Source organism: Pseudopodoces humilis, chromosome 17 (assembly GCF_049639895.1).
Source record: "Pseudopodoces humilis isolate 2021_Gansu_Grassland_sample_001 chromosome 17, ASM4963989v1, whole genome shotgun sequence".
Taxonomy (NCBI): domain Eukaryota; kingdom Metazoa; phylum Chordata; class Aves; order Passeriformes; family Paridae; genus Pseudopodoces; species Pseudopodoces humilis.
In genome coordinates this window covers 142,352-155,453 of record NC_142216.1, presented here as the reverse complement: position 1 = coordinate 155,453, position 13,102 = coordinate 142,352, and the positions used below count along the sequence as shown (strand labels likewise).

The 13,102-nt window shown below is 42.0% G+C and overlaps 1 protein-coding gene across 6 annotated transcripts in view; it reads right to left on the bottom strand.

The window, feature by feature from the left end:
- JAKMIP2 (janus kinase and microtubule interacting protein 2) overlaps window positions 1-12,703 on the bottom strand; it is a 43,484-nt gene extending 30,781 nt beyond the window's left edge. For 4 of the 6 annotated variants that reach the window (XR_015773998.1, XR_015773997.1, XM_088063459.1 and 1 more), the window contains exon 1: window positions 12,625-12,703. The gene's annotated coding sequence lies outside the window, so the exon portion shown is untranslated. Of the gene's footprint in view, window positions 1-6,439; window positions 6,544-7,935; window positions 8,020-12,624 lie in introns of those variants that run through there. The other 2 variants (XM_088063460.1, XM_088063461.1) reach the window with 2 other exon arrangements.
- Between the last annotated feature and the right edge of the window lie 399 nt (window positions 12,704-13,102).

Genomic DNA, 13,102 nt, shown 5'->3' with positions numbered 1-13,102 from the left:
CTCTCCACAATGCTCCCACCCATCTGTCACAGGAGGAAAGGGCAAGTGAAGTCCCCATCAGCACTCCAGGTCTCTGTGGAAGCAAAAAACTAATAACATGCAAGGGCCTGTTCAGACTAGAAATTGTCCCCACAGAGTGAGAAATGAGTGCCTGTGCCTTTTGGAGGATTAAGATCCTAATTTACAAATGAGGCAAGAAATTACAATATCAAACTGTAATCTAGCAACTGGGGTTTTAACATCTGGTTATGAAAAGCATAAAATAAAATTCTGGACATTAGACAAACTTCATCATTATCCCTGTATTAATTTCAATTTGATAGCATTATTATTCACACTTGTGGCTACTAGCTGAGAGAAAATGTTTGGAGATCTGGTATATCAGTTTGGAGATGGGCAAAGTGCTGAAACATTAAGACTGCAAAGAAGTGGACAGAGCATAACGTAGCGGTAGTGGTGAAACTTTCCAGCAATAATTAGTGCTCCAGTGCTAGATTCCAGGCAAGCTTTCCTCTGTTATTGTCAGGTTGCACATTAATTTTTATATTTTATTTACAAAACATAATATTTTTATGTACAAAACATAAATAGAATCATAATCTCCTATGTTAAAACAGAAGTAAAGAGATCTCCAAATATGAAAGCCTGTTTAACTCGACAAAAAATTGCATGCATCAGTAGAAGGAAGGACAAGAAAATAACTTAATGTCCCTGTGTTCCAAGAGGGAAGTTTGAGGCTGTTTCAGTAAGTCCAACCAATCAGTCATCTGAAGGCGTTTCCTGCAGCACTTTACTCACCCCTGCTCTTCTTTAGAGCGCTACAGTGACAGCATCAGGACATTGTGACAGCAGCTTAATACTGAGGCTGATAGAGAAAGATCACATGCAAGCTGTAGGCCACTTTACCTGTCACGTTCCAGCTGTGGAGTGCTGTTTGTACAACCAAGAGCATCCACATACCTTGTTTAGGCAGAAAGGTATATAGAATTTGCCATCAGTATCACAAAGCAGGCAAAGTACAGTAAAAAATATCTTGTTACGTATGGTGATACAGTCAATATGGAAACCGAGATGGACTTCGGAACAAAAGGTTCTGTATTATCAATAATATTTCCATTCAAAGTCACACACTAAAACATTCTCAAAATTAAGGCTACCCCAGTTCGTTATTATATACCATAGAGGTATGAGCAAAAATTTAAGATGTAGTCTCTGCCCCAACAATCTTACAACTTGTTCAAATATCCAATTCAATTACTGTGAACCAAGTACTTTCCAAAACACAGAAAAACCTGTCCCTTTTCTAACACCAGACGCTGCTGTCCCTTTTGACTGCACAGCATGCTTCTGTACCACAGCCATCACAGTCCTTTACTCTTAAGGCCTCTACCTGCACGCCTCATTACAGAAGAATATGCATGTAGCTGTACATTTATAGCAAGAAGAAAAACTGCTAATTATGCAACAGCTGCCCAATATGAGAATCACCAAATGCAAGAGGCATCTAAAATAGCAAAACTCATAGAAACACTTGTGTGAAATAACTTTACAGGAGAACCACTGCAAAACTTGCTCCAGCTCCATAATAGGAAGTTCTAATCTTACAGAATAAATATCCAATTGCCTACTGTCATGGAGTTACTTTACCTTTAAGAAAGTTTAAGTTGCTGGGAACTGCCTGGAGTCTTTTCTCCTGACCAATTATCGGTCATTGCTGAGAACTGACAGCAGTTTAGGCCATTGAAAAGTGGGATCAACTTGTGAACCCTACCTTGAAGTGTAAAACCAGAGCTCTCTTGGTTCTCTTTGTTTCCTGGCTGGGAAGGGTGGCGGAGCTCCAGGCCTCCCGTTCCCTGCCCAGGCCATGCGGCCGGGCGGGGACTGGGCTGGGCCCAGCGTCTCCCGGCCGGGGGATGCGGGCCCTGCGGAAGGTTTTCTCCGGGCTCTTGCTCGGCTGCAGGTTTTTTGCTGTAACTAAATTCACTAGAAACTGCGGAGTGAAGAAAGAGAGGCTCTGGGCCTGCAGCGGGCTGGGCGCGGTGACTACACTCTCCAGAGCAGCCGTGAGGAACTTTCCATCGCAGACGGCTCCAGCTCCTGCACCGGCCGAAGCCACAGAACTACCTACAACAGCTTGGGCAAGATTTTAACTCTTTCATTTCCCAGATGAGATTTGCGGATTAATCTTTTTATCCAGAGAGAGAAAAAGAGAGTGATCAACATGAAAAGAGACTTTATAAACTACCAGTGACAGGAAAGAAAAGAAGCTTCAGAAAAGGTAGAGAATTAAGAAGATGCTTTAATTAAGCTGAAAGATCTTTCTGTTAAAACTATGGAAATGGGCAATAAGGTCTTGAAAACACTCCTTTAATTCATGACAGTATATAGGGAGGAATAGAGTGTTCAAAGTGTAAATTTTGAGTAAAAAGTAGAGTAATTATGGTACAGTGAAGTGAAGATTTGAAGCCTTGAGAGGCAATGAGAAAACTGTTTTCTAGTGAAGCTCACAGAAACAGATGAAGAAGACTTTTTGCCTTTGAATAACTCATCCTTAAAAATCCCATCCCTAGACTCATGGCCCATACACACTTCAGAGTGATGTGAAAATGGGAGGAGTGGGCTCTAATAACAGCAGCTCTGGGCAGCTAACATTAGGGCAATGGAAAACTATAACAAAAATAGTTTTTCTTGTGAGACACTCCATAAATTAACAGGAAGAAACTTCTGTTTCTCTACAAAGACTGGTGAAAAGACTGTAGCAAGAATTGGGACTGTTTTAACCATCAAAGTTACAAAGTTTTTGTCTCTTTTGTCATGTGAACAAGGGAATAGTGGGTAGACAGGGGATGAAAAGGTTTTTCTGGAAGTTTATTCTGGTGTTCTTATTATTGTAGCTTGTCACTAAACTTTCTTTTTTTCCTTTTAAGTTTTATGCCTGTTTTGCTCTTGTTCTAATCCGTATCTCACAGCAAGAAATAAGTAATTTTCTTAGTTATTGGTTTAAAACCACGACACCTACCCAAGTACAGTTAAAAAAAAAAATTATACCTGAAATATGAAAAAATGCCTGCAGCTGAAAACCACTCTACCAGTCTATACAGGGCTAAAGTGAAAGGGAACTTCGCCATTGACTGGAACAGGAGCAGAAAGAGGAGACCAATATGCATGAATCCCATGGTAACTAATTCCATAGAATGTGTTAGAGATGAGCCTGGGGACTTAGAAAAGAAACAGAATTCTATTAACTCCTGGAATCTTAATCAGCCACACTGCCTTTCATCTTGATAAACAAATAAATTAATGTACTCACACTTCTTCTTGCTCTTTGAACAATGCCCCATAATTCCACCAGAATGCTGCAGTGATGTGTGCATAAGGTTGGGCTGAGGATTCATAGCTCTGATCTGACTGAGAACACTTCAACAGTGTTAAGCAGTATCCAGACTATTCAGAATAACACATCTTAATTTTCTTTCCCAAGAGAGATACAGAGAAGCATCATTTAGCCCAATTAACTTTTAAATATGAAATGATGTTTAAAGTAAAACGTAACTGAACAGCTCCCTTTGCTGCATAGGTGCTATCTGCTCTGGGTGTTTGTTGAAGATGGGCACAAGTACCCAGCTCTCATCTCTGCTGCGTAACCTCTCTGGTTCAGATGCTTGGGCTCTTTTCAGTGTCACTTGAGCTCTCTTTACCACAGACTTGAATGCTAAAAGACATATATTGTAATCATAGGTGCGTGGCTTACTAGACTGGTATTCAAACGAAAATAATTTGGAATACAATAGACAAGACTGTGCAGGACAAGCTGGAGAGAAGAATAGAAAATACTCACTGACAGGTGTTACATGATGAATATAATTGCACTACAGTTCAAAGCGGTGATTTATCAGACACAGAACTCTAGAACACCTTGGGTTATTGTGAAAATCAAGAACAGACTCAGCAGTCTTTCTTTTTCCAAACAGGAAGAAGGTGTCTGAGCTAAAGAGATTTATGAAGTGCCTTTCGATTCAAAGCAAGGGAAGGGAAACAAATGCTGCCCACATTAAGTGAAGTGTAGCTTGGCTGAATAGTTGGTGTAGGCTGCTACACTGTGGCTGAACTTTGTGTTTGAGAAATGTTTGTTTGTGGGACGAAAGTCTACCTAGGGAAAGAGAAAGATCAGGCTTGTATTCCTGTTCCCAAATCTAACAACACTTTGCTTTATTTTCCTAATCAATATTATTTACTTCTTTTTCCCCCCAAAGACCTTGCTGGCACCAATAAAAAAAAGACAATTATCTGCGCAGTACATGAAGGTTTTCACAGAGCCCCATAAGTTCACAATATCACCCTACTAAGGTTGCATCTAGAGAGGGTTGCATTTCTCCCTAAAAAAGTACTGGCTCTATTGAGTCTGAAGGCATCATATTATAAACCAGATCGTAATTAAGACTGTAAGACAAATCTGCTCTGTGTAATTTCTAAATCTCTTCCTTTCTCAGCATTAAACAATTAGAAAGTGCTGCAGAATAGGGGGAAGGAAGAAAAGAGTAGAATCTAAGTAGATTTCAATACAGTTGCCAAATCTAGAGCTGGTTTTAAAAAGTCATAATTTGTGTAGTGTGAAAAATCTTGGAAGTTAAGAATTTCCCTGCCTAGCAGAAAATAAATTGAAACCTTGATATCTTTCTTTTGGAAATATTGAAAGTGTCCTACTAAAATGCCCTGCTATTGAGAAATCAATGCAACATGGCTGCGAATATTATTTTGATTTACATATGTAACACTTAAAAATGAAACAGCTGTGTCAAAACAAAGAACCATACACTAATTAAACACTGTTGAAAATTGTAGCAAAAGTGTTGCTTCAGGTCACACCACCTGTGAGTTTTGTCAAGATTATTTACTAAAACTGACATCAACTGGTTGTCTGGCAGGACAGTTTTACTGCTTAAAGGAATACATCATAATCAATAGCAGCCACTCTTCTACATCATTCTCAAGCTGACCTTCACAATAATAATCTCCAGGAATATTAAAATATCTTCTGAATTGAGCTCACAATACCCCTTGGATATGGGGCTCTACACAAGGAATACGGGATGAATCTGGTGGTGCTAGGCTCCTCATGCTAAAATTACCATTGGCCCTTGCTCTAAAACATTAACCAAAAAACCCTATCCAAGTAGCTGGCGACTCCATGGAAACAGTAAAAAGGGGACAGAAGCATTATTGTTACCCACAGCAAAGCTAAGCAGATTTGCTAAAACAATATTCAAGTATTCTGTGGCTAAAATACCATCTGTCTCTTTCTCATACAGTTATTTTTCTAGAAGCTGGCATAACACAATGCACACTGAGAACACTAACAGTGGTAAAAAATATCCTGCCCTATCCCAAAAGGAAGTGGACATTTTCCAGAATTAGTACTTTTCAGCATAAGATGTAAATGGATACTGACTGGAGATTCTACTTAAGAATGGCAGGAATTGTCAGAAAAAAAGACAAGCTCTATCAACCTGCCGAGCTCACTGCAAGATGGGAGCATAACAAAACATTTTAGTGGCTTTGTGCGTTATTTTATGCAAGTAGATCACACTCAATCACCAGACAACACGCACCACCTGGAAGAGAAACACTGCCGTTCATGGTGTTTATCATATCAGGCTCTCCTTTACTTGATTTTAACAACCCAACAAAACCCTCTTTTATTTAAATGAAATGCATATAAACAAGAAACAACAGAGAAGGAAAGTTTATGCCCCAGATCCTTCTCCTGAAAATCCTTCCTTTTCCTTCTAAGGCCATACAAATGATCGCCTCTTGCACTACAGATACCAGAGGAAGGTATTTTACATTCACTACTAAAAACTGTCAGATATTTAAGTAAGTTCTCTACTCAAAGCAGTAAGGTTAACTTTGGAATTTTTTTACCATTTTTAGCTCAGCTCTTCATACAGTCAATAAATGCAGACATTGGTTTCAGAACAGATCAGAAAAAAATCTGCACTCTAGCCTCCCACATTTCTTTTAACAACACAGATCTCTACAATGAGCTGTTTCCTTTATCGAATACCTTACTTCCAAATAGATTACTACCTTCTCACAGTTTCTTATCAGCCTGCAGTTCAATATAGCTTCAGAAAATGTACTTTTGTCTCCCACCCTATTGCCATCAATGCCTTAAAGAACCACATGTACACATTGCTCTAATTTTCCATATCCTGTATCCCTCTTGCTTTTTTCTTCCATTTTCTCTGAAAAGAATATGAATGTTCCCATTACCAGGGAAGTTCAGCAAAAACAAAGCCAGCAGTTTATCTCTTCACATTAACTTTCCAGCAGAGATGTAAACACATCTTTTAGACTCAAAATACCTCTAAAAAAAAAAAAAAAAACCAACATTAGAATAAATGTTTTTTTCTCATTTGCGAATTGTTGCAAATCTTACCCTTCTATCGTAAGGGGAAAGATGGGTTCCTTTGTCATTCCTACAGTCTGTGAACTCTTTAAGAATGGTCTGAACAGAAATCTTTTCCACCACTGGCACAGCTCACCTGAGAAAAAAGTACCCATCATGCTTTGCCTTTGTTTCCCAACAAAACAAACCAAATGAAAATGTACTGTGTAACACCACGCATACTGACTTAAGCAGCTCTGCTCAAACGGGAAGAACAGAAATTGACAAATGAACAGCTAGAATAAAGTGAAACTCATGTTAAATGTAGAATTTATCCTTACAGTTTACTACTTTTTAAATAGTAAAACTTTCTGTATCATATGTAGCTGGGTTGTGCTGCTTTAAAATGGAAGCACCAGCTTCCGCTTGTATTATGACGACCAGGGCAGTAGTATTCTCCTCCCAGATAAGCAGGTGATGTGCTGATTTCTCAGCTGGAAAAGGTGTAAGCATGAAACGCCATGCACTAGATCCAGCTGAGATGCTGGCTCATACGTAATGTGACAAAGTGCAAAAAAAAATTAAGATGTTTCACTTATAAGACATTCAGGATACTGTCCTGAACATGCAGATTTTCATTAAGGCTGAAACCAGAAACATATTCTATGATAATTTCAAAGAGATCTGAATAAGCATTAAGCTACTGTATGCGATTTCAAATAAATTTCAAATAAAGACAATGCTTAAATCCTTACTGAGTTCACCTAACACAGGCTACCACGCAGGTCACAGATACCCACTGCATATTCCAAGAAAACAGCAACATGTAGGTCATGTTGCAACCCACAGAAATCCGTAACATAATGCAGAAGGGATCTGCAAGCAGCGTTGCTGGACATGAGCGGGGCAGTGATCCAAGCACAGCAAAGGCACAGATGTTTGTCAGCTCTCCACTGTGCCTCTGAAACATGTACTGGACACACACTAAACTTACAGGTTTGTTCTTGAAAGCACTTCCGAATTAATTACACAGCCTTTCCTTAGTTATAAGGTACCAAGCAGTAACCAACACAATTGCTCTTTCAAATGTAAATAATCCAATCTTTTTCCAGTGCAACAGTCCCCACATACTCTTTGTTCACCTAAGAGTACCTGATCACAATTTCCTGTCAAAGAGGGGACGTGAAAAGGGGGTATTATTAAATATTAAATAAATTGTATTAAATAAAGCAGATTCTCAAAAAATGACTGCATTTCATTTTGTTCCTCACCAATGCACAGAGATGGAATAGAGCATCTTATAGAACCTTAAATATTAAGTCCAAATAAACACTGAAAAAACACCCAAGGACTTAACTACAAATCACAGAACTTAAAAATCACATTCATGTTCAGGAAAATCTAAGCGTATATTATGTATTAACATAATTTTAAGTCTTATAATTTTTGTACATCAAGCCTACCCCAAATACATGCCAAACAGTACAGTATTGATTCTAATTAAGTTTATCACTTGTAACATTGGGAGTTCTTAGGATTTTGCTTACATTACAGAAATGAAAAATTAGAATTATTTCTGCACCCGTTTAAAAAGTCAGCTTAGTGAACATTAACACATCAGTGCACATACAGGGAGGGGGGAAAAAAATCCAGAAGCCCCAGCTCTACCATTTCTCCCAACTTTATATGCTCACTCGTTACTGGTTACCCTAAACCACCTGTGACCTCAATGCAATTTTCAACAGCTGTTTCTTCTTCTTTTCGGTTTTAATTTCCATGTCATTTAGGCCCTTTGTTTACAGTCCATGCAATGTAAGGTTTAACAGGTCTTTCCCTTAAACGCTTTCGGGAATACTGTAATATACAATTTCAAAAAATTAAACTAATAGCTTAAGAAATGGAGTACAGAGTAAAGGTATTACCTCCTGGATGGAGATGGAAGGAATGCATAAAAAGAAAATGTGAACCAACATGTAATTTAGCATCAGCCCCTCTCAATTAATTCAAATAATTCATTATTTTTTATAAAATAATCTGAGATGCTGTTATACTTTACATTATCACTTTTAACATAAAAGAAGACCTGGCATACCATACCAGATCTTCTATCCTAACAATTTTCTAAGGTACATGAGTCTGCTTTATTATTCATTAGAGTACATTTCATCCAAAATTAGACATGGAATTGTAGTCTATCCAGTCTTCATTTATATTCCTTATTTGTTGGTATTTGTTAAACTGTTAGCTAAGGTTTCCTTGCTCAGCTGTGTACTAAAGTGTGTGCTGCATTTGCATGCCTCTTTCTTGTGAAATGCTGCTGTGTGGATGGTCACATATATCAGTTCACTTTGCTTCTCTTGTGACCATGGATGATGCACACTGCTCAACACAGGGAAATGTGATGTACCAGTATGATCTTCTAGAGGAAGCACAGATCCCAAAGTTTACGGGATGAGTGATGGTTTCTCAGCAACCCAGCAGTGATCCGAATGCGTGAAAAGCAAACCATACAGCATCATCGGTTCTAGCAAGAAGAACCGAAAGCCCATGTTCCTGAAAATATTTGCATGTATTTTTTTTTCCTTTCAAGTTCACTGGATATTTCAGAGTCCAAACTGCAGACTGTGATCCACACTGTTCTGTCGTTTCCAAAGAAGCTGTATTTACACTTAATTGACCTGACAGCGTTCAGTGTGGCCACACCATAGAGCTTTCTCATGGTTCTTCCAGCATGCTGTTGAATTTTCTATTTAGAGCCCTACCTCCTGAAGCAAAGATTTCTAGGCCTCATATTTTAAAGGCGAAATTAAAACAGACCTTAAAGATACAGAAACTAGAAGTACTACCAAAATTACATTTTTCTACCCTCATGGATTCTGGATTTTGAGAGTTGATGACATAGAACCGCACAGATGCTTTGCACAGACCTATAAAGAGAAGGCAGCAGAGAAACCATCTTTGTAGATGGGAGGATAGATTTGCTATAATCTGATAAAGACCTTGAAGGGATATAAATTTATAAAGGAACTTTGAAGATGTTACCTGCTTGGAATTTAACTAAGCTATTGATTTCAAAACACATAATTCAAACATGTAATTATAAATTCCAGTAAATAATATTTTTAAAATTTGGTTTTTAAAACAAAAACATTTGGTTTGCAGTCTTGTAATACAAATATTGCATTGCCATGCACAAAGATTAAAGAGAAATCTGATGGACCTAGAAAATACAACATCACTGGAAAGTGATTCAAAATTCAGGCATCTGGTACGGACTATTTTGCTGCCTTTCCACTTCACAAAGACAATAGAAAGCAAAATATTTACAATATTAAAAATTACCATGACTGAGTAGTGAAAGCATCTTCAGGCTCACACAGCGTGGTTACAAAGAAGACGGGAAAACTCCAGAGGTTATCATTAACAAGCTACTTGGATTTTAACTGCTCAAGCTACATCTGAATTATACCAGCCTTACAGCAGTAGATTCCATCACCACACCTTTGTTACAGTTGAAGGACTATTTTTGTAACTTTCTAAACCACACTGTCAACTATTAAATGAATGAATACAGTAATGAAAATTACTCTGGGCATCATTCTATGGTTACATTTCACAGCATTTTCCTGACTTGAATACCCTGAGGTCACTTACGCTTTGTAATGACAGAGAACTTTATGCAGTATCTTTTCAGCTACATTGAAGTCTTGATAGTAAAATGTCTACCAGAACCCAGCATATATTTACGAATTAAAATAGCTAATCACCTCCTTAAAACACAACCACACACAACCATACATAACTGTACATAAATTCCACCTTATATTCCATTCTTAATGTACAGGATACCAAAGCTCTTATTCAGAAGATTATTTAGCTGGGAATGGCCTCTGAAAGCAGCAGGATTTCAGAAGCCACTGAAAGATGACAGTGGGCAAGGTTCTCAGAAGGGAGGCTGAGTCAATGCATTAGCAGTATCACAGAGCTTGAAGTTAGGCTTGGGGAGGACACTGGAAATACCTGGCTCAAAATCATCTCCAAGGTGAGAGTCACATTTCTCTACCTTAGGCACTACCAAAACAGTCAGTCAGAGAGCAGAAGTCAGAAAGGTTGCAGTATCAGTCACTGACAGTCTACTCCCTTCTGCTAGGAGTTCTGCTGACAAGCAGGGAGTCCCAGCAGACCACCAAATTGCCACAGCTCTGGGAAATGGACAAAGCCAAAGAGACAATCCATCAACAGCTTCTGGCAGCCACCTCCGCTGAGTAACTCCTATGGAAACCCCAGCAAAAACTTTCCAGCCTTTCCTCCCTGAGGCTTCTCCTTTGGATTTTGCTTCCTGTGGAAGCAAGGGTGGAACAGGTTCCAATCACACTACTTGATTAGAATCACAGAATATCTCAGGTTCAAAGGTACCCGTAAGAACCACTGAGTCCAACTTCCTGCTTCTCACAGGACCACCTAACACTAAACCACATGGCTAAGAGCATCATTCAGATAGTCCTAGAACTGACAGGTTTAGTGCCCTGAGCACTTCCCTGGAAAGTCTGTTCCAGTATCCAGCCACCCTCTCAGTGAAGCAGCTTTTCCTACTGTCCAGTCTGAACCTCTCCTGATGCAGCTTCATTCCATTTCCTTGTGTCCTACTGCTGGTCACCAGAGAGAGGAGATCAGCACCTCTTCCTCTGCTGACCCCCTTGAGGAAGCTGCAGACTGTGATGGGGTCACCCCTCAGCCTTCTCATCTCCAAACTGAACAAAGCAAATTAACTCAGCTGACCCTTCTAGAGCCTTGTCCTCAAGACCTTTCCCCATCTTGGTCACCCTGCTCTGCACATACTCTCAATAGTTCAATATCCTCCTTTTATGGAGGTGCCCATGACATCTTTTGATTGACAGAGAACTACTTACAGAATACTTGTGTCTTGTGCCCTCTTCAACAATGACCATCTCACTACTCCCATATTTCACAAAAATCATACTTATACCTAGAAAATCTTTTAAAATCACCAGGTGTTTATCTCACTGAAGTACCTATCTGAGCAAGGTTGAGTACCAGCAGAGGCAGATTTACAGCACAGAAGCCCTGGGTTTGAAATTCCCATGCAGAGCAATAGGCCAGATCAATAGAAACAAAACCTGAGTAGAGAAGAAACATTAAACCTCCCGTTATTGCCTGAAAAGGAGCTAAACAGTCTCCTGATGGGCTACCCTGATGCTTAGACCAAGCACCATACCTGCATCACGGCAGAATCTGACCCAGCAAATCAGGGACATTGAGAATGGGAGTCCAACATGTCATCTTACAGTGAGGTACAGGACAGCACCAGAATGAAAATGTTTTTTAAAACAGCATCTCTGTTTTTGTTTTTCTTACAAGAGGTCAAATTAAATTTTAAAATACGTAAGTTTCTAGGTTCCCAACGTAGAAGGCATGAGCAGCATCTTTTAAATATTTGTATTCACAGCAAAAAACAGAAACCGGTTACAAATAAGTATTCAGTGCCATAAGGTAGCTCAAATGTAGGATCTAGATCTCTCCTAAGTGGCCAAAATGAATGAGAGATGTCAATCCGGTAATTTAAGCATAAATTGCATACCAGTCCAAGAGGCAGGTTTCCTCCATCAGTGGCTGTGAAAGAGGCATGCGTTGCATGTACAAAGATGCATTCTGCGGGGTCTGTGTGTGCAAGACAGAATGTATTCTCACACATAGACACGCCAGCCGTGACATGTACAGGTGCAATTCTGAACGTTCTGCTGGGCAGGAAGCTTTGCGTACCGCCGCGGGAGGGGACACAAGATGCACCTCGAGTGGAAGGGAGCGCAGTGAAGCGCCTGCAGGGCCGCACTGGCCTCGCTCAGCTCGGGCTCCCCCGCGGCGCCGAGGCCCAGCCCGGGCTCCGCCGATCGCCCCCAGCCCCGGCGCATCCCCTCCCTTCCCTGCAGCAGCCGCCGCACCCAGCGCGCCGCGCCCGCATCGGGCGGACAATGACCGGCGGGCATGCAATGGTGCGCGGCCGGCGGGAGGCCGAGGCGGCTGCGGGCTGCCCCTGCCACACCTCTCCCGCCATCTCCTCTCCATCACCAGGGCCGGCGCCCGCTCGCGCTCCCCTCCATCACCTCCATCGCTTCCTCTCCCCCGCCGCGCCGCCGCCCCGGCCCCCCGCAGCCAGCCGGTCATTGTTCTACCGCCGCGGGCGCCGGGCGACCCTCTCGTCCGCCGCCGCCGCTCACCGTGCCGCCAGGAAAAGGTGCCGAGCGGCGCGGGGTGAGCGCGGCGCATCCATCTTCCTGCCGCCGCGGCGGCTCCAGCGCCCGCCCCGGCCCCGCCGCCTCCTGCGCGCCGCCGCTGAGGGCGCGCCCGCCCCGCCGCCGCCCCGCGGCCGAGGCTGCGCTGCCGGGCCGGGGCTGCGGCAGCCCCGCCCGCCCCGCCGCAGCGGCGCTGGCAGCGCCGGCCGAGGAGTGCTCGCGGCGCCCCGGTCCCCGCGGCTCCTTCAGGACTCCTTGCCGGCGGGGTCTGACCAAGCCGGCCTCTGAGGGCGGAGGGCCGCGGCCCCAGGACCGGGGTGACACGAAGCGTCCGGAGCCCCCGTGGCCCCAAGCTGCAGCTCGCCCCAGGCCTTGCGACTCCCGAGGGGCACACCTCATCACTAGACTCCATTTGGACAGCACGTCAATGGCCACGGTATTTGGGAGCGTAACCTTCGTCACC